The sequence below is a fragment of the Crocodylus siamensis genome, chromosome 14 (genome assembly GCF_052110815.1).
Source record: "Crocodylus siamensis isolate JL-2025a chromosome 14, ASM5211081v1, whole genome shotgun sequence".
Lineage (NCBI taxonomy): Eukaryota > Metazoa > Chordata > Crocodylia > Crocodylidae > Crocodylus > Crocodylus siamensis.
In genome coordinates, this window is record NC_143408.1 from 16,249,245 (window position 1) to 16,273,825 (window position 24,581).

Below are 24,581 nucleotides of genomic sequence, written 5' to 3' on the forward strand. Positions count from 1 at the left end.
CACTGTATAGCCAAACCACTCCTGCCCCTCTGCCGCTAACTTTGTGTGCCAGCTGAATGTCTCTCAGTGAAAATGCTACCTGTAAGTGACTTCTGACCCTGTTCTGCTAGAGATAGGTGAACTTCAAAAATGCTCAGAAACATAAAATAGGTTCAGAAAATCTAAGCGTTCAATGCAATACCACTCTACCCAGAGCCATTCTTCATGGGCTGCAACCACCAATGTCAGCGCAGCATTCTTGAGCCAGAACAGTAGTAGACAGACATATGGCATGTGCAGGTTCTCATCATTTTCAAGGAGCAGTGTAACAACCTCCTACTTTGGCTTGTAAATGAGAAGTCAACCTCAGACTGTAACTTCTAAGAGCCAGACTGCAGCCATTGGTGTAAAAGCAAGAATGCCCTTAACCAATAGGTCCAGCAGGCTGTTATCGCACAGGAGGTAACTAGAACCAGTTAAAAAAGGGACCGTTCCAACCGTTCCAGGGGAGTGGGAGGTAGGACAGCAGTTCTGTTATGCGCTGCTTATGCGACCTTGGGCAACTTGCATAATGTCAGTTTGTATAAACTTTAACGGGGGATGGGGATAATAATTAGAGACACATTGCAGTTGTGTGGGTTAGGTCTCCATCTACATCTCGACTTGAACTTGTCTAGAGCTTGGTTCAGCTTGGGCTCAGCTTCAGCCTGCCTCACTGAGGGGCTGTATAATTAATGTTTATAAAGCACTTTGATATCCTATGATGAATCTGCACAGTATTATACTATTCATGCTGCAAATTTGTGGTGAGGCTAAGGATTTTATAGCTAAAGGCACCTTTAAATACTAAAGAGTGCCTTTAAAGGCAAAGTATTTCAAGTTGGCTCTGGGTTACCCAAGGACGGCCTCCAACTTCATGGATTCTAGTGGCCGAAGGCAAAGGGTGGCTAGGACAGTTATAGACACAGCCAGCATTCAAAATCTTTTGGTGTTAGGGAGCGGCTGAGATACCACTGGAAAAAATGTGTCAACCCACATTCCACATCTTAAAACTATCCAACTGACTTTTCTCCAATGCAGAACATTTTTTCTACTGCAGTGAGAATGACTAAACCAGCCAAGATTGAAATGTATTATAATTTTTTAGATGAGTGTGCCCTAATATTTTCTTTAGGGGGTGTGTGTTTATATATGTATGTATGTCTATATACACACCCTCAAATATGTGTGTATACACATTTTCTCTGGTTTCACAGGCCTCAAGGGCCTATACTAACTAAAGCCTTCCATCTCCTCCTACCTCATACAACCATCTTCCAACTTGTTGCATCTTTGTCCATCCCTTCCAGATCAGCTTTTGCATTATCTTTCCATTACTGCCTTAGTCTACCTTGAGGCAGATCTGCCTCACATCTTCTTTCATCAGTTCTTGCAATATGTCCTGCCCATTTCATTTGCCATGCTCTTATCTTGCTCACAAACTCAGGTCTTTTACAAAGGTCCACAAGCTCTTGATTACATGCGTGTCCATCTGGGAAAAAGTAGATTTTACATAGCTTTCAATTAGCCCAAAAGCAAATATACTGATGGATTGGAAAGCTTGTAAGAAATTTCTGACCTGGTGAGGAAGAGTTTGCTAGAAAGAGGGAACATGCCTGTTATTAAAGTGCTGCAATAAACTCTGGTGCATTTTGCACCAGTTTATTGCTCACGGGTGCAGCATTTACATGTGTGCCTGAAACCGCAGCACATTGAGATGGAGCAGCAAAGCTCTGGCTGGCAAGTCATCTTGGGGGTCAGCCTGCCAACACAGGGTTGCTCTGGCTCTGGCTTAACATGCTGCAGAGGGACTGGCTGGGGCACAAGGGTGCTACAGTGCAGGGCTACCTGGTAGGCAGCCGCCACACTGTAGCACCTGTGGCAGGGCACCAGTGGTGCCTGCCACTTTAAGGGTTAGATCAAGCACTCAGCAGGTATTTGATTACGGAGGCCATTTTAGAGCTCTGGCCGCCTATATAAACAAGACCAGTTTGCTGCTGGGAGCCAGGCAAGGAATATTGCCTGGCTGAGCTGCTGCATGGGAACATCTTATAGGTAGGAGCAGGAGGCTCCTCGTCCTGGGCATGACCTGAAACTGCACCCTGCCAGGAGTGGGTGGTCTGGTGGGGCTTCCAGTGGTGTGGGACGCCCCAGGAAATACCAGGCCAGGTACTGTCCTGCTGAAAGTTGGGTAGGAGCACCTTAACCCAAGCCCCCACCTTTGGGTGAGTTATATGTTCCATCTAATCCAGGAAAGGCCAGGTAAGCTTCTTGAAGGGCTTGAGCCTTCTGGGGTGAATGACTCTGTGGGGCAAGGCATGCTTTGTGAAGCACCTGAGCTAGAAATGTGGGACCCTGACCCCTGAGTGCAGGCATGAGGCTAAGACCTAACCCGAGGGACCTGACTGGTCAATCCTATGGCCAGGACTCAGATAGGGGTCAAAAGGGCCAGGGGCCCACCGTGAGGGATGCCCATATAGAGAAGAGAAGCTCAGGGTCCTGACTGGCCTGAGACAGGGCCAGGGCTTAAAGGGAAGCCAAAGGTCCCAGGGAAGGGGCCACAGCTAATGGGTGAAGGGGTCGGTTGAATTGGCTGCCTGAGATGCCATCTGCGAGACTTGTGCCACAGAGGTGTAGAGGTGCAACAGAGCCACAGATAGCCCCCCTAATATTAGGGTGTATAATAGGCATCCTCCTGCCTAATTATTACATCAATATCATTACATCAAGGCGTGGCAGGAGAGAGAGGTGGGTGGCTGACCTGTAGACAGGGGGCTGGCTGGTGCTTGCCCCAGGCATGAAAGCTTGCCCCTGTCACAGCACCCTCATGCCCCAATCAGCCCCAGTCACCACCTGCATGTTTGTTGAGGTCTTCTACGTAACTCCATCATAGGATAGTGCTTATCCTACAGCAGAATTAATTAGTTTATTGTGGCCTAATAGTGCTGCAAGCCTAGGCAACAACTTTTATTTTTACCAGGGGAATGGGTGGGAAGGTACGTAAGATGATGGACATGTGGAAAGTTTTATGCATTTCAGGTGACAGCCCTCTTCCCAAGGGGGACCAGGGCCTCTGGCCACACATGTAGATACTTTACTGTGGAGCTAATTAGTCAACTTTGCACTAAAGTGCACATGTAGATGTCCCCAGAGAGTAGAATTTACTACACTATAGTAATAAAAGCCATTGAAGCCCCCATCCTCACCCCTCCCTTAAACTGCAGCCAAGGACGCAGCAGGATTGGGGATGGGTGTCTTTGTAATAACACCAACAATGCCATGCAGCAGCTTTAGGGATAGGAAATGAAGAATAACAGAGCTAAGGTAGGAAGAGTAATATATGGCAAGTACTGGAGCTGGACAAGACAGGAAATAACTTTCTGACTAGAGATGACAAGTGTAGTTTGGAAGAGGAGTATCTTTTTGACTGATTCAAACCATGGAAGCCTCCTGCTTTCCCTCATAATTTTTCCACTTTCATTTGGAATTTAATTATCCACTTTCAAGGCAATTACTTTACTTATAAGTCAAGCAGAGATCAAGGTTTCTGATCAGCTGGCACATTAAAGGCCATAACAAAGGAGTAGTAAAGGTTTATTAACGTGATCATAATTTGTACTATTGTATAGCTCTATTCCACCCGGAATGCTAATAAATGTTTAATAGCCCAATAATACCTGTTTAATAATTTTTTCAGCTCATTCTGCCTAATTGCACATTTATTAAAGAACAATAAACTTTATAATTGCTATAAAGGCATAATTGCAATTCCATTGCTTATTTAATATTGAGTTAATTATATTATAACTAAGTTATTTTCCCATACATATTAAATATCAATTAGTTGTTTTAAACTATTGATTTGTATTTAATGAACTATGCTATTATATACCAATTAAGTTCTTATAAGATAGGCAGAAACAGCTGGTCTCTTAAATTAAATTTTAAAAACGTTGTATTAAAATAAATATCACATTTGCATTTTTTCATGTTTTCATTCTGCAGAGATGGTAATTTTCCCTCAGTAAATATTTTTGCATGTTATGCATGAGTTTCATTCATGGACCTTCCATTCATTAGGATGACGAGGCATTAACTGCTGAGGTGATGAAGTCCTATTGACGCTGCAATATTTGGGTGAAGCCAGAAGGCCAGAAAAAACTCCATACAACCTTGTTTCGTGATTTCAGAAGCTGAGCAGAATTGGCTATAGTCAGGAGTTGGATGGGACCCCTCCAAAGACCATGAAGGTCCAGAAGGAAATGGTGAGTCAGTAGCTCATCCTTTTCTTCTTTCCAAGCCCAATGCCCAGCATGATGGCAGGGGACACTATTGCTAAAGGTGCCACTTTTTGACTAATATGCAGTAAATTAGTATATCAAGGCCAAGGCCATTAACTTGTCCTGCACAATAACTAGCATAAAATGCTTTTGGGAAAGATACATTAGGTAGCTGTAAAACAACCTCTTTTTCTTCCTAACTCCCACTAGCTAGAGGTTAGCATATGTCCTGGTGCATGAAGCTTTATATCCTTTCCAGACAATTTTCAGCACCTTGCTAACACAGCTTTAGACAATCTTATTATTCACAGTCGTGCCCACTCTTCTTTAACCCTCCTGAGTTCTTGGCTCCAATGATATCTGGCACCAATGAGACTTAGTGTGTTTTTTCATGAAAAAATATTGCCGATGAGCCTTAAATTTCTTGCCTTTCAGTTTTGCTGAACTTCTCCTTGTACCCAATTAACAGGTATTCATTTGCCCCTTTCTTCAGAAGAATTAGCCATGGGAACCTGGCTAAATCCCACTATGTTTAATTACATATTCCCTCTACACATTCGCTCTCCATTTTATGGGACCTGATACAGGATTCTTCCATTCCAGTTGTTATTACTTGCGGAGCATTGCTGTGAAGCTCTTGAATAGCCGCTACATTTCAACAGTGGACAAATAGGTCCTTCCACATGCAATTTGTATATTGCTTCATTAGAACTGCAAAGCAATTTGAGATCCTTTGAGATAAAAAGATGCTGTATAAATGTGAGTTATTATTAAATTTGTCCCCACTTAATTTATAAAAATATATGTAAAAAAATAAAAAGGTCTCCCAGATGAGAAAATGGACACATTACTGTTTGAAATATGAATGACGGGGAGATAAGCATTAAATGCTTTAGTGATACTGTATTTTACTCTATAGTGCACTGCAGAAAAGTTGCATTTGTAAACCCATTTATTGTGTTATGTACTTGCAAACCACCTTGTCATCCATTTATTGCACAAATAAAATCTTAAAAGCAGAAAATTAGTTCAGTGTGTCCCTATGGGACCACAATCTGACTTTAAAGAATCCATAACTGAAGTAAACCAGATGGAGCAGAGGTGTTTGCCAGCTCACCACCTTACATCCTACAACAGTATGCTATGAAGGGGGCTAGTTTGCATTTGTCTCTGGATGTGAACTCCTGTTAATTTAAATAAGAGCTGATGAATATAGCAGTCCTAATATTAACCCCTCTGCAGAGGCTGATGAGCCCACTAAAAGGTGGTACTTTTTTGTAGGCTTGCACAGGGCAAAAGCCTTCTGCTTTTGGGCAGATTTCATCCTTGGACAGCTCAGAGACACTTCAGAGAGGCTGCCTGAAAACCAAACTCCCCCTCATGTTGGGGTTGATTGGACCCAGGTTTGGATTTCACCCACCTCAGATTCCAGTGCCTCCACTATTTCCCAGACCTGGGGCTGGCTGAATGACAGCTCTGCTATCAGCAAATGAAACAGGTTTTTGGTACTAGTACATGGCTGTATTTTCTAAGGTCTTTTAAGGGATAGGTATTGACTTGTTGCAACTTCTGCTTTCACTCTCTAAAGAGTGATTCCCCTGGGGTTATGAGTTCGATGGAAGAGATGGGAAACAGTAGTTATATTTGTTTTAGCTGAACCTATATCAACCCAGTGAAAACAATCAAAATGGTAGGTAATGGGGCTTCATCCCTTCATTCCTTCCCTGCCATCTGCCCCAAGACACATGTGCCAAGCAAAAAGCCTTCATGTGCCATGCCCTGGTCTTCATGTTGCCTACCCCTGCTATAACTGTTACTTGGACTACAACTCCCAGAAACTCCCAGGGGCTGGGGGCAAGACGAAAAAGAAGAGGAAGCATTAGGCTGGAGTAACATGAAGAGAGAGCAGCGTGCATGTTGAACCTGGTCTAGTCAGTCGTACATGGAGGAGCACACAGTGAAGCTGGAGATCTCACTGGTTCGGTCAGCCAGGACTGTAGACTGAAGGAGCTGAACTCAGACTTGGGGGCAGCTGCAGGCTGCTGTATGAGTGCTCTGGAGACTAAAGTCTAGTTTGGGGACACCTCTGGAGGGCTGTGGGGGGCTGGGAATTAAGCGTTCCTATACACGAGAGCAGAGGCTGCTTTGGCACACTGTAATTCCAGCGCATTGATTAATCGAGTTGACTGCAGCATGGTAATTACCACACACCAGCAGCCTCTTGCGTCTTGTGTATCAGCATCTCCATGCTTAAAAATGGCAGCGGGGGCACTTGAACTAAAGCTCATTGAACGAGCTTTAGTTCAAGGATCCCCGCTATCATTTTTAAGCGTGGGGACACTGACACACAAGACATGACAGTGCTTTAATGAGAACAGCTCTTGGAGCCACCTCCCCCCCCCACACACACTTCTGGACCATGTGTAAAAGTGCCCCAAGGTGCTTGAGTATATTACTGTAGTGTTCATGTTTCTTTACCTTTTCCCCATTCCCCCTAACCCCTATGATTTTGTATATAAAAGTGGGAACTCCCCCTTGTTTCTTGTGCCAGTTTATGTAGGGTTACCATATTTCCAGTTCCAAAAAAGAGGACACCTGTTGCATGGAGTGGGGGGAGAGGGGGTATATGACTGTGGGGGGGCAGTGATATGCCGGTGCTCTGCCCCTGCCCATTCTGTTGCCCCTCACTCCCAAGCCACAGCCCCTGACTCCCCAGCCCTGCTGGTGCCCCCCACTCCTGACCTGCAGCCCTCTGTACTGCCAGTGCCCCTCACTCCCGACCCACAGCCCCCTGCTCCCTCCAGCCCTTCAGTGTCTCCTAGCTGCCCCATCCCCGCAAGCAAGGCCACCTGCCCTGGTGCCACTGGCCAAGCCATGCAGCTTCCTGCTGCCCCTGAAGGGTCCCCTCACCCCCTTCCCCTACCCCCTTCTTTCGCTGGAGGGGAAGACGTGTCCCCCACCTTGCCTTCTGTGCCCTGCTGCAGCCCCAGCACCCAGCTTCCCCCAACACTGGCAGACACCCACCCCCCTCACACACTCATCCCCTCCACACACCCCTGCCAAACACATACGTGCATGCACGAGCACCCCCTGCACCAGACAGTCCACAATCCCTGGCCCTCCAACCCCCCCCCCCCCCCCCCAGACTTATCTGCATGCAGCTGCTGGGGCTGCTCCCACCACCTTGCCAGTCACATGCATGTGTGTGCCCTGCCTCCAAGAGCCCTTCCCCCCTCCCCTCCCCCCCCCAACTCCCACCCCAGTCCCAAGCAGCTCCTTGCTAGGGCAAGCCAGGAAGTGCTGGGGAGAACTTCAATGCTGAGCTGACCAAAATCGCAAACATTTGATCATATTTTAAAAAAAACCCGTCCGGACAGAGATTGGAGGATACAAAAAGGGAACGTGTCCAGGAAAACCTGGATGTATGGTAACCCTAAGTTTCTAGACCTGCAGGGTTGGTACACAACAAACCCTACAATTCATTATCTTTTGTGGGGTAACTGTGGATTGTCCCATTCGCTATGTGAACATGCCTCTGAAACATATTGTTTTAAGCCACCTCAGCCAACTTAGGCAGATTCAGCACAAACCTGCGGCTGTGTAACTTTTCCTGTAGTGAAACTTTTCCCTTACAAATAAAGGATCCTGAAACTGCGGCTACTGAAGGAATTGTTCATACCAAAGCAAGGATCCCCATACTGCTCTGGCTTTCCAGCATATGTCATTTTTTTGTCTCTCACCTTTTAGGCCTATGCCCTGCATCTGGGCCAGAGAAATACATGCCCACGTGTCAGTGTCAAATTTCTACCACATTTTTGGCTTCATGATACATCGTACCAATGGATTCATTTTCATAGGATTTCTGTTAGTTTTTATGTTATGAGAAAATATAAACATGAATGCATAGTTTCCCTTTGCTGGTGACGGAAGTCTGTTATGCCCTTGCTAAGTTGTCTTCTTTCTAAACCGAGAAGTGTCATGGGCCTATCTAAATTATGGCAGCCTCCTGGAGCCTGCAACACACACTGTCCTTAAATGCTACCAATGCCAGGACTTGTGAGGAGGTACTCAGGGACAGTCTTATGGTTATGGCTCTGCAGTGGGCAAATCCTACTCCAGATGTACTTGCTTGCAAGGCTCTTTTATGGCCCTCTAACTCTTTTGCTCAGTGTCAAAGTAACAGGAGGGGTAAAGCCTTTACCCCAGTTCTCCTTCAGTCTTTCACAGTCCAACTGATCCTTGAATCATTTTTCATTGTCCCTCTTGGTGCAAGACCTTTCTGCTATATCTCTGTGTTTATGCTTTATCAGAACTGAAGTCTTCACTCGCCCTGATACCGTAATGCTGATTTATATAATGACCTTACATTGCAGTGGTGTTTTCTAACCAGTTTGTTTTCCATCCCCACGCTGAAGACTACATGGATCAGAGGTTTCCGCTGAACTGTCCACAATGACGCCTCACTCTGTTCCTGAGCGGTGACAATTCATTTCAAACCTTGCAGTGTGTGAGAAGAGGTCAAATCATTTTCCCCAACTGGAATTATTGTTACTGCACGTTGCAAGATTGACTCTTGTTGTGTTGCCCATTCGTTTAGTTCGGCAAGGACCCTCTAAAGCTCTGCTTGTTTCAGACACAGAGACAGATCCTCTTTAAATATAAATCACTGCAGAGCACTGATACTACAGCAATTTACACCCAGAGCAAATTTACCCGAGATCATCCTGTGGCTTTTAGGTGTCTGGCTGAAGCTCATTGTATTCAATCTAAATCCAATACACAAATCAAGCCTCACTATGTAAGGGTCAGGAGAGAAGCCTCCTGAGACCCGGGTAAAGGGCAGTGCAGCTGGCCAACTGCAGGATTATTTCTCTTTGCCTTTTTTTGAAGTTTAAGCATTGTCCACTGTGGCTAGATGGAGAAATAACCCTTTTCCTTCTTCAGCAACAGCAGGGACCAATTTGGCTTCGTATTTCTTGCAGCCACTTTCAAGAGCAGTTCCGGGTAAGACGCTACCCTCCCCCAGCAGCTGCTCCCTGGCACTCCTCAGGGGCAGCAGAGTGCCCCTGCAGTGCTCCAGTGCCTTCATCTCCCCTGTGGGTATCATGTACACTAGGCCTGTGTGAATTTGATTTGGATTTAGCTGATTCGGAGGACGGTGATTCAAACTGGAGATTTGGATCACTGTCCCGAATCGATTCGGCTGAATTGGCTTTGGAAGATTTGGCACTGATTCTTTTTCCGAATCTTTTCCAAATCGATTCGGAGGCTCTGAATAAATTTGGAGGGTTTTTTTTGTCTCCCGATTCAATTGGGATTCAGTGATTTGGCCTTCAAATCGGACCAAATTTTCTCCAAATTGAATTGGTGACCAAAGCTTTGCACACCCCATGGCAGTGAATGCAGATTGCCAAGATCTAGTTCATGGGCTCTTTAAAGAGAAGCCTCTGACAGTGCAGGCTGGGTCACCAGAAGGAAGCCAGGGGATCGTCACATCTGTCTCCTTCACACTCCAGTCGCTATGCCACACCAGACAACATGACTGGTGTCCACCTTAGAAAACTTTTCAGATCCATCAAGGTAGAAAGAGGACAAGATGGGCTCCACAGACAGTTTGCTTCATGTCTCCTTGCTTTGTCCATCTGCTCTGCTTTGCTTGGGCATCCTGCGTGCGTGTCTGAATTCTTCGATGCCCCTGAGCTGTCTGTCTCTTGACCCTGATAGCCCCTCAGCTCAGGCCCAGATTCACTGTTGCTTGGGGAGTAGCACGATGAGGCCAGCAGCACTACTGATGTCTCCTTGGCTGATCCCTCTTCCCCCGCCCTGTCTTAGCTTCCCACATACAGGACTGCAGGTATCCAAAAGTCACTACAGAATTGGGAAAAGGTGTTACCCTATTGGAGAAGCTTACAAGAGAAGACTGGACGGTCTTCTGGCTGGGGTCGTCTGACCCCAGATGTCTTTCCTGCGCATGCAGGGGGCTGGACCCGATGATCCTTCGGGGTCCCTTCTAGCCCTGCGATTCTGTGAAACCACAGGGTATTTCAGATACCCTGAACCTAGAATTCTCTAATACCTTCAAACCTGAGTGATCTTAAAGCATTTTGATAAACAATGTTTAATGAGCAAATTATCATGATCAGGGCCTGTATATTGCAAAACCCCTCAAATGCTGCTTGGAATGCAACCACGCCAGGAGTACAGCCCAGCAGATGTTTAACACATAGCACCTCTACCCTGCAAATGAGGGTGTAATGTAAAGGAGGACACCTGTATCCAAACAGAAACTGCTGTGGGGAAATTTTGCAGGGGCAGAAAGAAATGGCCTAAGACCTTTCTACAATAATGTGCTACAAAGGCAGCAACACAAGATCCCAAGCTCTGACAGGACCTTCAAAGTCCTGCACTAGTAGCATTTACACTAAAAACAAGACATTTAGAGCCAGCCACCTTCTTCCCCGCCCCTCCTTGAGGAACAGAATATACAACTGGATCAAGAAAGCCTAGGGCAAAAACATGAATGGGTGGAGAAAATCTTAACCAAATGTTTTCAGACCTAACAATGAAATTCAGGTCTGAATGCAGAAAGCAGTATGGGGTCTTTTTGTATTCAGAGGCACTGCACCAGATCCTAGCTTTAGTTTCAGAGGCTCTGAGTATCCTTGTCTTGTCTACAGCTTTAGCAATGCCCATAGCACGATATTACCCAGATACCTGGTGAGACAGTCTAGGATACAGGGACTGGGACATGTATTACTTAGTTGAATGTATTTGAAAATGTGCCTATTGACAGCTCTAAGCAGAGAACATGCTGCCATTACACTCTTCCCATGACATTGTCCTAAAACTTCCTCCTACTCAGATTGCCACCTCCCCCACAGGGGGGAAGGCCTGGACCCCAGGGCCCCAGGAGATCCAGGGGCCGAAAAAGCCTGCACCTTAAAAAAGCAGGGCAGCGTACATGCCTGGACTGCCAGAGCCATGCTTCACCTGCCGGCCAGGCTCCCTGCTGCATGAGTGCTGTGGATGTAGCTTGCCAAGACCCACAAGAAAGCCTACTAGGGCCAGCACAGTTGCTGGCCCCAGTCTCCCCTACCCCACCTGGGATAATCTGCGGTGCTCCAGAGTGCGCGTGGCACAGGCATTCCCCGAGGACAAGTAGCAGTGGGCACAAGCTGTGCTGCTGCTACTTTACCCCGGAAACAAATGGCCATGCTCATCTGGACACAGCCCAGAAGTGCTTTGCAGTAATCCCTGAAAGCGAGTGTCGGGTTATAGCAGGTCACAGAATTATAGACCCCATCCTGAAAACCGGGGACACTAGTCTGTGTTTGCTGGCTCCTTCAAGTGCAGCTGCCCCAGAACCTTGAAACCCAATTGCCCAGGCTCTTCCACACCCAGTTTCCCGGGGTCCTTTAACTCCCGCTGTCCTGATTCCTTCAAATCCAATTGCTTTGCAACTTTGACAACCAATTGCCCTGAGTCGTTCAAACCCAGACACCCTCACTCATTCAAAGCCAATTGCCCTCAGTGCTTTCAGCCCATCAGAAAGTAGCAACAGCATTGAAGTGTGATCAGTCTATCATTTGAAGATGACATGGCAGTCTGAGGCGGGAACCCTGTGGTCCTTCTATTACTGTGAAATCATGCTCCAGCCTCGCAAATGCCATTACTTCTCTGTATCTTATAATTAAATTGTATTTGCCGGTTACCTCACAGCATGGCTGCAATTCTTGTTCATCTGAGGATTTTTTTTTTTTTGATCTTCAGCTTCCATTTTATTTTCCCCCCCCTCCCAACCCTCGGCAATTTCACAAAACTTCTTAAATTGCCTTTTCCTCGGAGAGATAAGAGACAATCTCTGTGCTATGCAAAAATCAGGGGAAGGCACTTGACTGATGTCCCTTTTCTCACCGATTTCATGAAACTCTGAGGGGGTTCAGATGGACGTTCAGTTTTAGGTGATCTACTGAAGAACGAACCAGTGGAGGGCAGTCCAAAATGGCTAAAGGCTCACCTGAAAGTCAGGCTATCACTAGGATCTCTAGCCAATGGCCCACATGTGAGTGAGTTCCCAGCCCAAACCACCAGGTACCCATTTCTGAGTTTACATCAGGTACAAGGGGCAGCAGGCTTTGGTCCATATCTCACACTAACACCTCTAGATTAGGAGCAAGATGCCTCAACTACTCCACCAACCCCTAAATGGAGGCTGGTTCATCAGATAAGGCTACTAGGCTTTCCACTTTTAGAGCTGAAGCAGAACAAAACAAAGGCAGTGGTATCTGCACTGTCATCTGTGCTACCCTGTTTATCAAGAGGAGGTAATTTTGATCAGGAGACACCAGTCATCGGAGTGAGGCAGAATAGAGGTGGACCTGCAGAGTTGTGTCAGGGGTACAGCTCCTGAGAAGTCGGGCTACCCATGAAGGCTGTTGGGATTGCTGCAGGATTTGGGTGCACACACAGGCAGCACTGGGGCTAGGCTGAGGGTTTCACATTTTCAGCTCAATGACTCCAATCCCTGTTCTTGCTTTTTGACTTTCACTGAAATTCACTCAAACCATTTATAGAGCTATAATGGAAAGGGCAGCCCAAATCCATAGCCCCACCCTACTGGGAATGAACAAGGCACCAATTACAGGCAAGGGGAGAAAGCTGCAAGAACTAAGAGATTTTCTACTCATTCCAGCTCCATCCTTCCTGCAGAAATACTGCTTTGATTAAGGTATTGAAGCTTTACCGTGTGCCGGCAGGGGGGGTCGTTCTGACAGTCCGCAGTAATAGAACAGGGAAGCTAGTGTTTGGTGAACATGCATAGCCCATTCTGCTGGATGCTGATTGCTGAGATGCACAGCTAAAGTTTCCCAGACACCCCAGCAATAGCAGACCTCATCTCACAACATGAAATTACCCCATCATTATGGCAACCAGACCATAGAAATCCTTCTGTAGTGCAGGGGGGCAGGCTCCCAATTAGCACTACTCAAGACCTTCTGCTTCAGCTGAGATAATCCCAGCCTTCCTTTATAAAGGTGCTGAACTCCCACAAGTCTGGCTGATGCAGTTGGAAGCTACAGCACTCAGCAGCTCTGGAAATCAGGCCCAAAATTTCTTAACTGAACTTTTCTGGCCTTCAAAACGTGCTTGAGTTCATGAGAATGCCTGCCTTTCACTGCAATTTCTGTGTTCTCAGATTCCTGATGGGCCTGTGATCTCCACAGAGCAGGTCCTCCAAAGGAGCCTTGGCTCCTGTGCTTTCAGATCCTATAGGGAACAAGGCTGGTGAAAACCTTTACCAGTCTTGTAGTGGGAGAGGCTCAGTGTAAGGAACGGAGTGATGTTGGAAGCTGTTCTTGCTAGGTAAAACATGATGGAGAACAATGTTATCCTAGCCATGCCCCATGCCAGGGTGCAGTGTAGCTCCATCTTCTGGTCCCACCATTTTTCAAGAATGGAAGATCAAGCCCTGAATTGGTGCATAGTGGAGGTCGCATAGGTTGATGATTATGGCTTAACGATGGGAATCAGTGGACCAGGGTCCGAATCTCAACTGTTCCATCACCATAGCTTTGAACAAGTCACCGTGCCTCCACTTGTCTCTCTGCTGGATGTTGATATTGGTACTCACCACCTCCCACCTGTCTCATTAATCAGACCCTGTAGCAAACCTTTTGTCCATTGAGTATAAGTCTGGTTGGAGAGTGGAAATGAGAGACTGACGGACTTGGAATGATTCAGAATGGTTCTTGGAAAAGTACCCTGTGGGCATGTCTACATGTGCACATTTACTGCGCAGTAACCAAAATTACTGCACAGTATGGGTACGCATCTACACATGCACACCCATACTGCACAGTAAATATGGTGACCTATGCCAACTTCAGTGTAAATTTGATACCTGCATCATGTAGATATCAAATTTATGTTCAATTAGTACTGCGCAGTAATGCATGTGTAGATGCCTTACTGCACAGTAACAGTGTGTGCGTAGACCAAATTGGGACTAACTTTAGTCCCAAGTCAGTCCACACACAGTGTTAATGCGCTTTAATGCTTGCATGTGTAGACACCAGCCTATTCCTGTTTACTGCACAATAATTTACTGCACAGTAAATTTAAGCTGGTGTAAATGCATGTGTAGACATGCCCTGTGAGAGATAGTAGCTCTCATTGCTGTGCTAGCTGGCGAAGTGGGAACATGGATGTGCACACATTTCACTATGCAGTTTCATAGGGTTATATTATCTCCAGCTGGGAGCTGATCAACAATCACATAATAAGCAGCATTTGGCTGGGTCTATACCTGATCAGGAAATTCAAGATCTGCAGGGAGTGGTGTTGAATTAGGAAGCACAATTCTGCTGTTTGGTGTCACTGCCAGGAGTGTTTTCCTCTGGGAGAGTCTTATGGAGAAACTGGCCCCACTGTCATGCCCTGGCATGTTCCACTAGCATTGGGATATTGGCTCTATCATTTAGACTGCCTTACTCGGTTGCTCCTGAAATTTTAACTGGAGATGAGTTCTTCTTCAGTTCCTGTCCTAAAGTGCACTGCAGCTTGGCTGTTAAACAGCTGCAGCATCTCACCCCAGATGTGGCTGTATTTCAATGGTAGGGCAAAATGATTCCCAAAGTTTAATGTCCTTCTGGAGACTATGTGGCTTTACACCAGCTGAGGATCCAGCCTGATGTTTTGCAAAGAATTCTGAGCTGCCAAAAGGAGCTGCCAAAATAGTGCATAGTATTAATATTCCCAAGCCCCTTGCCCCACCCTGATCTCTGCAATAGGAACAAAATGAAGTTGGTAAACACACACTCAGCAGGGGTGGAAAAGCTCAGTGGTAAAAGTAGAGATCTTCAGCCGAAGGCAGATGCCTTGACAGCTACAGCCCAGACTGATGCATATGACACACCAGGGCTTGGGGCGCAGGGGATATCTCTTTTATAAACTGTATTTCCTCTCCTCACTACGTGCCTGGACTGAGTTAAGCCACAGCTCAGAACCAGTGCCTTTATGTGTCTTCCTTCCTGCCTCTCCTCACATCTGCTGCCAAACCATATAACTTATTGCAGGTACTTTGGGTTCCATTGCCAGGGGGCCATTTTCCCAGTGTTGGCCATAATGTGAATGATATGTGAAAATAGCTCCCCTGCTTCTCTCAGTGTCAATGCACGGCTACTGAGCGCACACAGTCTCAATCCCATTAAAAGTAATGGAGTGAGATTGTCCAGCCCATTACTTTCAATGGCTTAGTTTCAGCCAGACAGCCTAAAGCTCCTGTAGCCTCAAAATATCAAGTGTGGTGGCTCCAAGTCTCTCTGCTTCATTATCACATCCATGCGCTCTTTCTCGCCGGAGTTTAATTGGAAAGACAGCTGGGGTTGTATTCAAGTTCGCTAATTGCTCCAGGAGAAGCACAAATATTCTTTACACCTTTGACAAACATTTCTGTGCTCAGCAATTTTTTTTCCTTTTTGATTTAAAGGAATTTCAAGGAAAGAATTTTGGGTTTTTTTGTCCTCCCTCCCCCTCAAATAGCCAAATTCCATTTAAAGGGGAAAAATCTATATACACATTTGGAAAGGAAGCACTTTGAGAAGCCACTACATGTGCCAAAAATGATGGGCCTGCTTAGAGAATCATCTATGTAGCATCAAAGCCAGAGAGGCCTGCAAAAAATGCAGTATATGCAAAGTCCAAATGTGACCAAGGCAGCTAACAAATTGATTTATTGCAGGTTTGTTGGGATGATGCCATTTGGGTACCTTTGGACTATAGTTCCCAAAAGACCCCATAGGCAGTTACAGCTTGATGTCAAACTGATTCTAAGCAAAAGGTTTCTGAAGTGATGGTTTTCAGAGCTTCCCATAAATACAACACCAAGACAAATGTGAAAATATCAGGACTCATGGGCAATAAAATTCCTAGCACCGTTCCCAGCATCAACAGGAACAATCACCAGCTCTGAAGAAGCATTTTGTGCTGGCATGTTTGCACATGCAAGTCTAGCACACATACGAATAAGCATGCACATATGCGTGCATGAACCTGCATGTCAAGGTTATATACCTCTGGTTGAATCTTTTTTTGAGTGTGGGACACACCTGTGTGCTTGAGTTTGTGTCTGCATGGTGAGTAATGCAGCCTTCCATCCCTTCTCCCCTGTCTGAAGGGTCCATGATGGAGATGATATTACCCACCCCAGGGGTAACCTGTGCATTGGCCATAAAAGCCAACAGCCACTATCCAGCACACAGCTGCCAGTAGAGGTGTTGGAAATATGAAATATAACCTGTTAAATGACCTCAACCAGGAGACACAAGCACCATTGGAAAGGAACAAGGACAATGCAATTCCAATTATATTTCAGTATGAGGAAAGGTATTTTCTGAGGGCAATCCTGAGCAGCTGCTGCTGGTTTCCCTCAGCTCCAGGCTTGGCTGGGAGCAGGCTATAAAGCAGCACTTCTCTGGAGCATCAGACCAAGGAGGCTCTTTTCACAATCCTTGTGGGTTTGATACTCACACCATGAATTTGCTTCACGGCTTCCCCTGCTGCTGTGCCTGGGTTACTCAAAGCTGCTTCAAAGACATGAAGGTCCTGAAGCTCGCGTCTGTCCAACCCAGGGCAGAAGGTAATACATTTTTTAGTGGCTGGAGCAGAGTGCAGTAACTGTGTGATTAGCGTCTTTTTCTCCACTGCACACTTCAGTTGTATACTCAGATTAAATACCTGGAGGAAAAAGCTGGGGGAGCAGGGAGCTGTAATATTTTTCACTGCAGAGTTCACATGAGCAAGCAAACAGCTTACAGCTGAGGTGAGGGTGGCCCCTGGAAAGACCTTTCCTCATGTGCCAGTTCAAGATACTCAAATTTTAAAAACACTCCCTCTTCCTCCCTCCTGTCTACTGTGGCTAAACCTTGAACTTCTCCTGACCCAGATGTCAGATAATTTGGGCTTTGCAGCTAATACCCCCTGCCCTATAATAAAGTGTGGAAATTCCCAGTGGATGCCAGGTGACAAACAACAGGGCCAAGTGCAGAGGAGCTGCACGAGTGAATCCATACACTGGTCTAGTCCTGCCTCTGCCAGTGGCAACAATTCAGAGGAAGGTGGATCCTCCCTATAAAGTGTCCTTTGAACATACGTGTAGTACTGTGCCACCGAGAGGATCCAGAGGAGATCAGCTTATGTCAGGAAAACTATGGTTTGATTGACCTCAGCCTGGCATGAAACCCAGTTAGTGCTCACAGAGTTATCCACTGCTTTGGGCACTCAGTGACACCAATAGCGTTCTGCTGCAGGGACTCCCAGAGCATTGCCATGTACTGCACACGGAAATGTTCCTACTCGCCTAGATCCCTCACTGTGAGCTCCCATACTTGGAAACGCTCGTGCTACACGGCTGATGAGATGGCGAGCGCACCAGAATTCGCACATGTGAACGAGATATGATGGGTTTCACCATTTCCCACAAAGGATTATTTTACCACTAAGCCACAGCAATCCCAGCTACGCACGCGTCTCCCCTGGCTAAAAAGTCATTTGTTATGCGATGAGAGATGACCTGCTAGGCAATCAGCTATGTAGCTTTGGGAAAGGTTTCCACTATCTCAATTTGTTATTATGGTGCTGGTGCTGCCTGCACAAGACACCATCCCTCCCCAGTGTACCCGTCTCTCTATTGCCTACTGATCTTGGTTGCAACATGAAATCAAAGAAAAATAGGCTAGAGGTCATCTTGTCCAACTCCCCACTCCAGGCAGGATCATCTGTCTAAACTATCCAGGCAATCATTTGTCTAACCTGCATGAAAAATGCCTGAGCTAGGAATTAAACCATTAAAAATGCCTCCCACTAGAGACTAAACTTACAGCAACAAGCCAGCAGCCTCCCTCTGAGCTAAGACACAATGAATATCCCCAGCCTGAAGTCCTGTAAACTCTGTCCCCACAAGAGGTGTCAGATAGATAGATCAGCATCATACTATTATCAGTGGCTTCACCCAGGGATGAAGAGTCCCCCCCAACCCCCATGCCTTTGGTACCCCGCTGGCCAGGTGTGGCATAGCAGTCCTCTCATCACCATGACCCTTTGCTAAAGGTTCGCCCTTCTTAGGTTAAAAGGAAGTTCAGATCTGGGGGGCTATAACCTCAGCATGGGGCTCACCAGTCGTTAGTCCCATTAACGCCAGGGCTGTCGCTTCCTTTTCTGCAGGGAAGCCCAGCTCTACCCTCCCCTCCAGGTTTAAGCCCAGGGACTTTGCAATACAGCAGAAGATTGTTCTTCCCTATCCCACATGGCTTCCTGGGGTTGCTTCCAACCTCCCCCCCGAGATTCCTCCTCCCCGCAATACTTTTTTGCACAACTTCTCTCAGTCTGTCTTCCTAAAGTCTCTTCAGAGCAACCTATAAACTCTTCACTAACTGCCCCCATTTTTCCTAAGCTGCAATTTCTTATAGCACCTGCTTCTGAGTCAGAGAAGGGGGAGCTCCCAGTGCTTGCTGACAGATGTTAGTGAAAGCACTCTGCTTTGAAGCGCTTTCATCTGAGCCCTCGCGCAATGAGGGGGTCAGACTGTCACGCAATCGGGTGCTTTTAAAGCTCTCTGCAGCCATGCACTTCTGTCAGTACACTGCTGTACAGCACTTTCAGTAGCTGATTGCATGACAAACCATCACATCTGTCAGCACCTGAAGTTCCTTCTTTAACTCTTCTATTGTGCCTGGGGGGGGGAGGGAGGGGCACATACCTCATCACATGCCTATATGAAGATGATAAACTATACAGGGGAGAAAATACTGAGCAGGGCAGTGCCAATTACCTTGAGCCAGTGATCTTGGGCCAAGCAAGGTTGATCATATACATGCCGCCTGCAAGTAAAAGCTGCCCTAGTTTTATCATCATCTTGGATGGGAGAATAAATGCTTGTCCAGCCACAGTGGCAATGAAAAGGGTATGAGTGGAAACTGTTTCTGTTCTGATTCTGTTTTCTTAAGTAGACAATTTCCCAGCATGCTTGTTGTGGTGGAGACACAAAGCATCCTTGTTTGTAAATTTGCTAGCTGCAATTACCTTCAAACAAAAGAAGAGGCAAATATTACACATGCAAGGGGAAAAAAGCACCCTGAAAGGTATTATTCAAGAGGCTGTTTTATCAGCAGTTGCATTAACCCGGTGCAGACTGCTAGGATTAAGAACATAGTCAGACGGCCTTTAAAGGGACAAGCATCTTATCTATAATCAATAAGGTGCAATAAGCCTGACTCTGGACCTTGCCTTTTGCTATCTTCATAAGAGCACTGACAAAATTAAACTGCTATGTGACAACTGCAAATATTCCCAAACAGCTGCTGGTTAAGGGCCAAGCGGATTTTAAAGAAAGCTTGGGGTGTCTCTGAACTACCAGACTGCAGATCTCTGAATGGTCAAAGGTTCAGGTTTGCTTCAGATAAGCAGCTGTCAGTTCAGGTGCTCATACGGCTCTGTGCAACTCTGTAATGAGCAATACGCGTACTGGAACAGGTTTTCATTGTTTCATTTTCTCATGACTGGTTCTGGCTACAACTCCAGAGAGGAAAAGCAGATGGAAAACTCCAACAGGAAACTGAGCTGATCCCTTTCACCTCTAAAAATAAGAAAACTGGGGCATGGGATGATTTGGACTGTTTGAAATAGGTCCAGTCTTACTCTGTATATCTGGGGGAGGCCTTGAGGAAGGAGTAAATCCGGGACCTGCATACAAATCTTTTGGTACCTCCAAGCACTTCCAGGCAGAGTGGCTATTTCTAACAATAAGCATGCAGGAAGGACCTTCCAGGTGCAAGACAAGACAGGCCCTGTGAAAAAAAGGCTCTCTTCTTACTTTGCCTCTACAGGGTTTACTAGCACGCATCCTTGGAAGTCAGTGGGGAAGTCTAAGCAAAGACTGAGGTAAGGCACTCACAATTTAGGTTATAGCAACATTTTTCAGTAACTATTTTACTGAAACCAGGTGGTCAGGCCCTTAGGTCTCAGGTAGCTGACAAGCAACTTTATGCATAAGTCAGCTTCAAGATCCTCAGTTTGCCAAGGGAAGAACAGGGAGAAATGGTTCGGGCGAGGTCACATTGCAGGAAACAAACCCCATGCTCCGGTGTTGATCTGCTTTGGACTGCATTGTATCCTCTGTGCAGGGCTTCAGGAAATAGCTAGGTACTTGCTGATAACTCTACCGTTCATATCAAGGCAAACCCTTCTCCAAGTACCCATCAATGCCTGGCTGCAGGACTTCATCTTTTTGTGTTTTCTGGGCCTAGGAAATGCCTGAGGCAACACACATGACTAAGTCTCCTCTGCGGCATTTGGGCTGGTGATAACACTGGTTATTGAAAGGGGAAAACAGAGCGCTTCAGCTGTGGCTAGAGATAGAGCCTTTTTTCAAGGCATAGCTGGCCAGTACAATGGCCTCGATGTTGGTGGCAGACGGTGCAGGGGATCGGTGCTGTGGGGAAGGGTGGGATGTCATCTCCTCTTTTGCTACTAACACATGTCAAGCAGCCATTTAAACACTGACTTGTAGTCGCAAAAAAGGAGGAAACATCTGCCCCTGCAGCAACAAATTTCCAGCCACTGCTGCATGAGGCACTGCCACTGCTACTCAGGCCTCCCCACTGTTGAAGCTGGAGCCAAAGCCACTGCGGGGAAGATGCAGGGTGTGGAGGGGATGGTGACAGGGGCAGGAGGGTGAGGCATGCCCCTAGGTTCATTCTGGAGCCCTCCTCTTAGGCAGCACACGTCATTACACTACTGGCCTTTCTATTCACCGTCACAATGCATTCTGTCGTCATTTGGGGTCGGTGCTTGTGCTGTGCTAACAATTTGCCCCTCAAATATTCAAGTTTAAAACTTGAGCAGTACAAGACTCGTTTAAAGTTAAATATTGCAGGTGCCTTTTAATAAAAGAGAGATGGTATTTTTATTTTGGATCATGTGCTGTAGCCATGTAACCATTATGGCTTGATTCTCGGCATGCTACTCCTTTAAATCGTTAGAACTCCTCAGCCTTCAGAGACAGGCAGCCGTTTTGTGCTCAGGTCGGTGCAGATTGCTGTAGATGCCAGATGGAGAGATGCACATGGCCTTTTACGATCAGGTCACCAAATCATTAGACGCAGGGGTTGCTGTGGATGTAGTCTTTTTGGACTTCCGGAAGGCTTTCGACACTGTCTCTCACCCTGTCCTCATCAAAAAGCTGGGAGACTGTGGTGTCGATGCCCACACGGTCAAATGGGTCGCCAACTGGTTGGAGGGCCGCACCCAGAGGGTGGTAGTGGATGGGTTCTTCTCGGCCTGGAGGGATGTGGGCAGTGGGGTTCCGCAGGGCTCGGTCCTCGGGCCTGCACTGTTCAACATCTTCATCAGTGACTTGGATGAGGGGGTAGAAAGCACCCTGTTCAAGTTTGCTGATGATACTAAGATGTGGGGGGATGTGGGTGCACTAGAAGGGTGCAATAGGCTACAAGCTGACCTTGACAGGTTGCAACGGTGGGCGGATGAGAATAGGATGGGGTTTAACACTGATAAGTGCAAGGTGTTGCACATGGGGAGGAAGAACCGGCACCACACTTACAGGTTGGGGAACTCCCCTCTTGCCAGCATGGAGACGGAAAAGGATCTTGGAGTCGTCATTGACTCCACGATGAACATGGGCCGGCAGTGTGGGGAGGCAGTCAAGAAGGCCAACCGTACCCTGTCATGCATCCACAGATGCATCTCGAGCAGGTCCAGGGAGGTGATCCTCCCCCTCTATGCGGCACTGGTCAGGCCGCAGCTGGAGTACTGCGTCCAGTTCTGGGCGCCACACTTCAAGAGGGACGTGGACGATATGGAAAGAGTTCAGAGGAGGGCCACTCGTATGATCAGGGGTCAGCAGGGCAGGCCTTATGAGGATAGGCTACGGGACCTGAACCTGTTTAGCCTCCACAAGAGAAGGCTAAGGGGGGACCTTGTGGCCTGCTACAAACTGGTCAGGGGGGATCAGCAGGTATTGGGGGAGTCCCTGTTCCCCCGTGCGCTGCCAGGAGTGACCAGGAATAACGGTCACAAACTGGTGGAGGGTAAGTTTAGATTAGATATTAGGAGGCGCTACTTCACAGTCAGGGTGGCTAGGGCCTGGAACCAGCTTCCAGGGGAAGTGGTGCAGGCTCCTAGCCTGGGGATTTTTAAAAGGAAGTTAGATGAGCACCTTGCCGGGGTCATCTGACCCCGGGGCTCTTTCCTGCTAAGGCAGGGGGTCGGACTAGATGATCTACCTAGGTCCCTTCCGACTCTAGCTACTATGAAACTATGAAACATGCATGGATGCAATGCTCTTTCTCTCTATCATTGAGACTTCACTTCTCCTTATACAGATGCATCTGAATTAAGGGCTCAGTTTAGAAGTTGCTTCTTGAGGGCCAAGCATACATAAAAGGACAGATTTCTCAAGGTGAGAAGATGGGACAGCGGCCTGATTCACACTGAAAGTCAATAGGAACGTGTGCTTGATTTCCACTAGGAAAACCTCCCCAAGAGTATTTGGTTGCTAGCTGGGAAAAACAAATATATGTACACTAGAGGTTGGATCACTGGCCCTTCTATGAAGATAATCCTCATGCCAGCGCTAGTTATTATGATCTGCTTCAGAAATAATGTCAGCCCATAATCAGTCTTTCACCAAGGCTACCTTTCCTTATACCTCATCAGCCTCTGATGGGTTTGAATTGCATTTCTAAGAAGCAAGAGGAGATGTGTTGGGAATGCTGATGGACCAGCAGGTACAACCTGCCTTTCAAAAAACATAACACACCATTGTTTTAATCAATAATGTATGATTTCCTTTGTATTGTATATCCTCATGTTTATTATGCGTAAATGGGGATTTTCAGTGATCTGAATGTGTTCGTTTAATGTAGCCAACACGCAGCATAAGATCTGTGCCTGCCCCCTCAAGACGTCTGGGGAAATGAGGCAATGCTTCTTCCACAAAGCTGTCCTCCTGAGCGAGTAATGGAAGGAAAAAAAAAGAAACCCACCACAACGGTACAGGGATCAAAGTGGGAAAGCATGAACGGCACAGAGAACAGAGGAAATTGCCCAATGCAGACATTATTGTGAATGAAATGTTAAATATTGCTCTAACCTTAAATGGCAATGTTGGCCCAAGGGAAGGGGGAAGGGGGAGGGGGGAGCTCTCACTTCTTCCTTGAAAGGGATATGTGGACCTCTACAAAGTTCTCTGAGCTTTATCTTGGAGACAGAACAGCATAACAATTACTCCCAACCTTTGCTATAAAAAAAACTTTTGTCTCTCTCCCATCTATTTGAACATACGTAAACCTGTTTTCTTGACAAAAACTGGGCAACATTTTTAAGATGAATAATTTATCCTGGCACAACATGCAGTTTTGGATCAGTCAAAACTCTCTGTGAATTTTTGGCCAATTTGGTAAATGCGTTTGGCAGAAATAATGCAGGAAAGTTTTTTAAAAGCATTTTGAATCCCTGTTTTCTTTTGCAAGTTGCCTAGATTTATTTTGAAAAGAGGGCAAAAGAATTTTGAAAAAAACTCCTGAAGTTGTTCAGGTAGCAGGAAATGCTTTGCTTGACCCATAAACAATTTGTCTTTTTTAGGTCTTTTTATCCCCACTGCTTTGGTCAGCCAAGTGAAAAAAAAATCTATTATCTGCAGTGCTCTGCTCTTGACAGACTGCAGCCATTAAAGGTCTCATGACACTTTTCACAGAAGTAATAATAATGATATTTAGCCCTTCTATGGCAGCCTTCACACCATAGATCTCAAAGTGTTTTGTAAAGATGTGTAAGTAGTTTCATCTCAAATTTACAGATAGCAGGGTCTACAGAAGTAATGTGACTTGCTTGAGGTCATATATGAGCCCCATGGAGGTACAAGGAATAAACCTTATATCTTGGTGGGTACAATTAATGCGAAGCAATAAGCTCCAGAGAAGTTTGAGCTGGAGTAAACTACTACTAGGCACAGCGTTTACACATGCACCCAGGACAGCAGCAATTTAAACCAGGGCAGAGCAGACCTGGGCTGCCAGGGGATATGGGACATCAACCTCAGGTACCGGGTGGTGGAGGGGATGGATAGGGCACAAGGGTGCTGAAAGTGCAGTCATGTAGCTATGTAGTATGCAGGAGTCTGACCCTCAGCTAGCTGAACTGACTAGGTGCAATTTATGCCCGTGGTCACCATCTACTTGTGCATTTAATTACAGTAAATTATCCCAGCAT

General features: G+C 46.5%; 1 protein-coding gene across 4 annotated transcripts in view; it reads right to left on the reverse strand.

The window, feature by feature from the left end:
- KIRREL3 (kirre like nephrin family adhesion molecule 3) overlaps positions 1-24,581 on the reverse strand; it is an 839,191-nt gene that overhangs the window by 364,391 nt on the left and 450,219 nt on the right. The gene's annotated exons all lie outside the window — the stretch shown is intronic.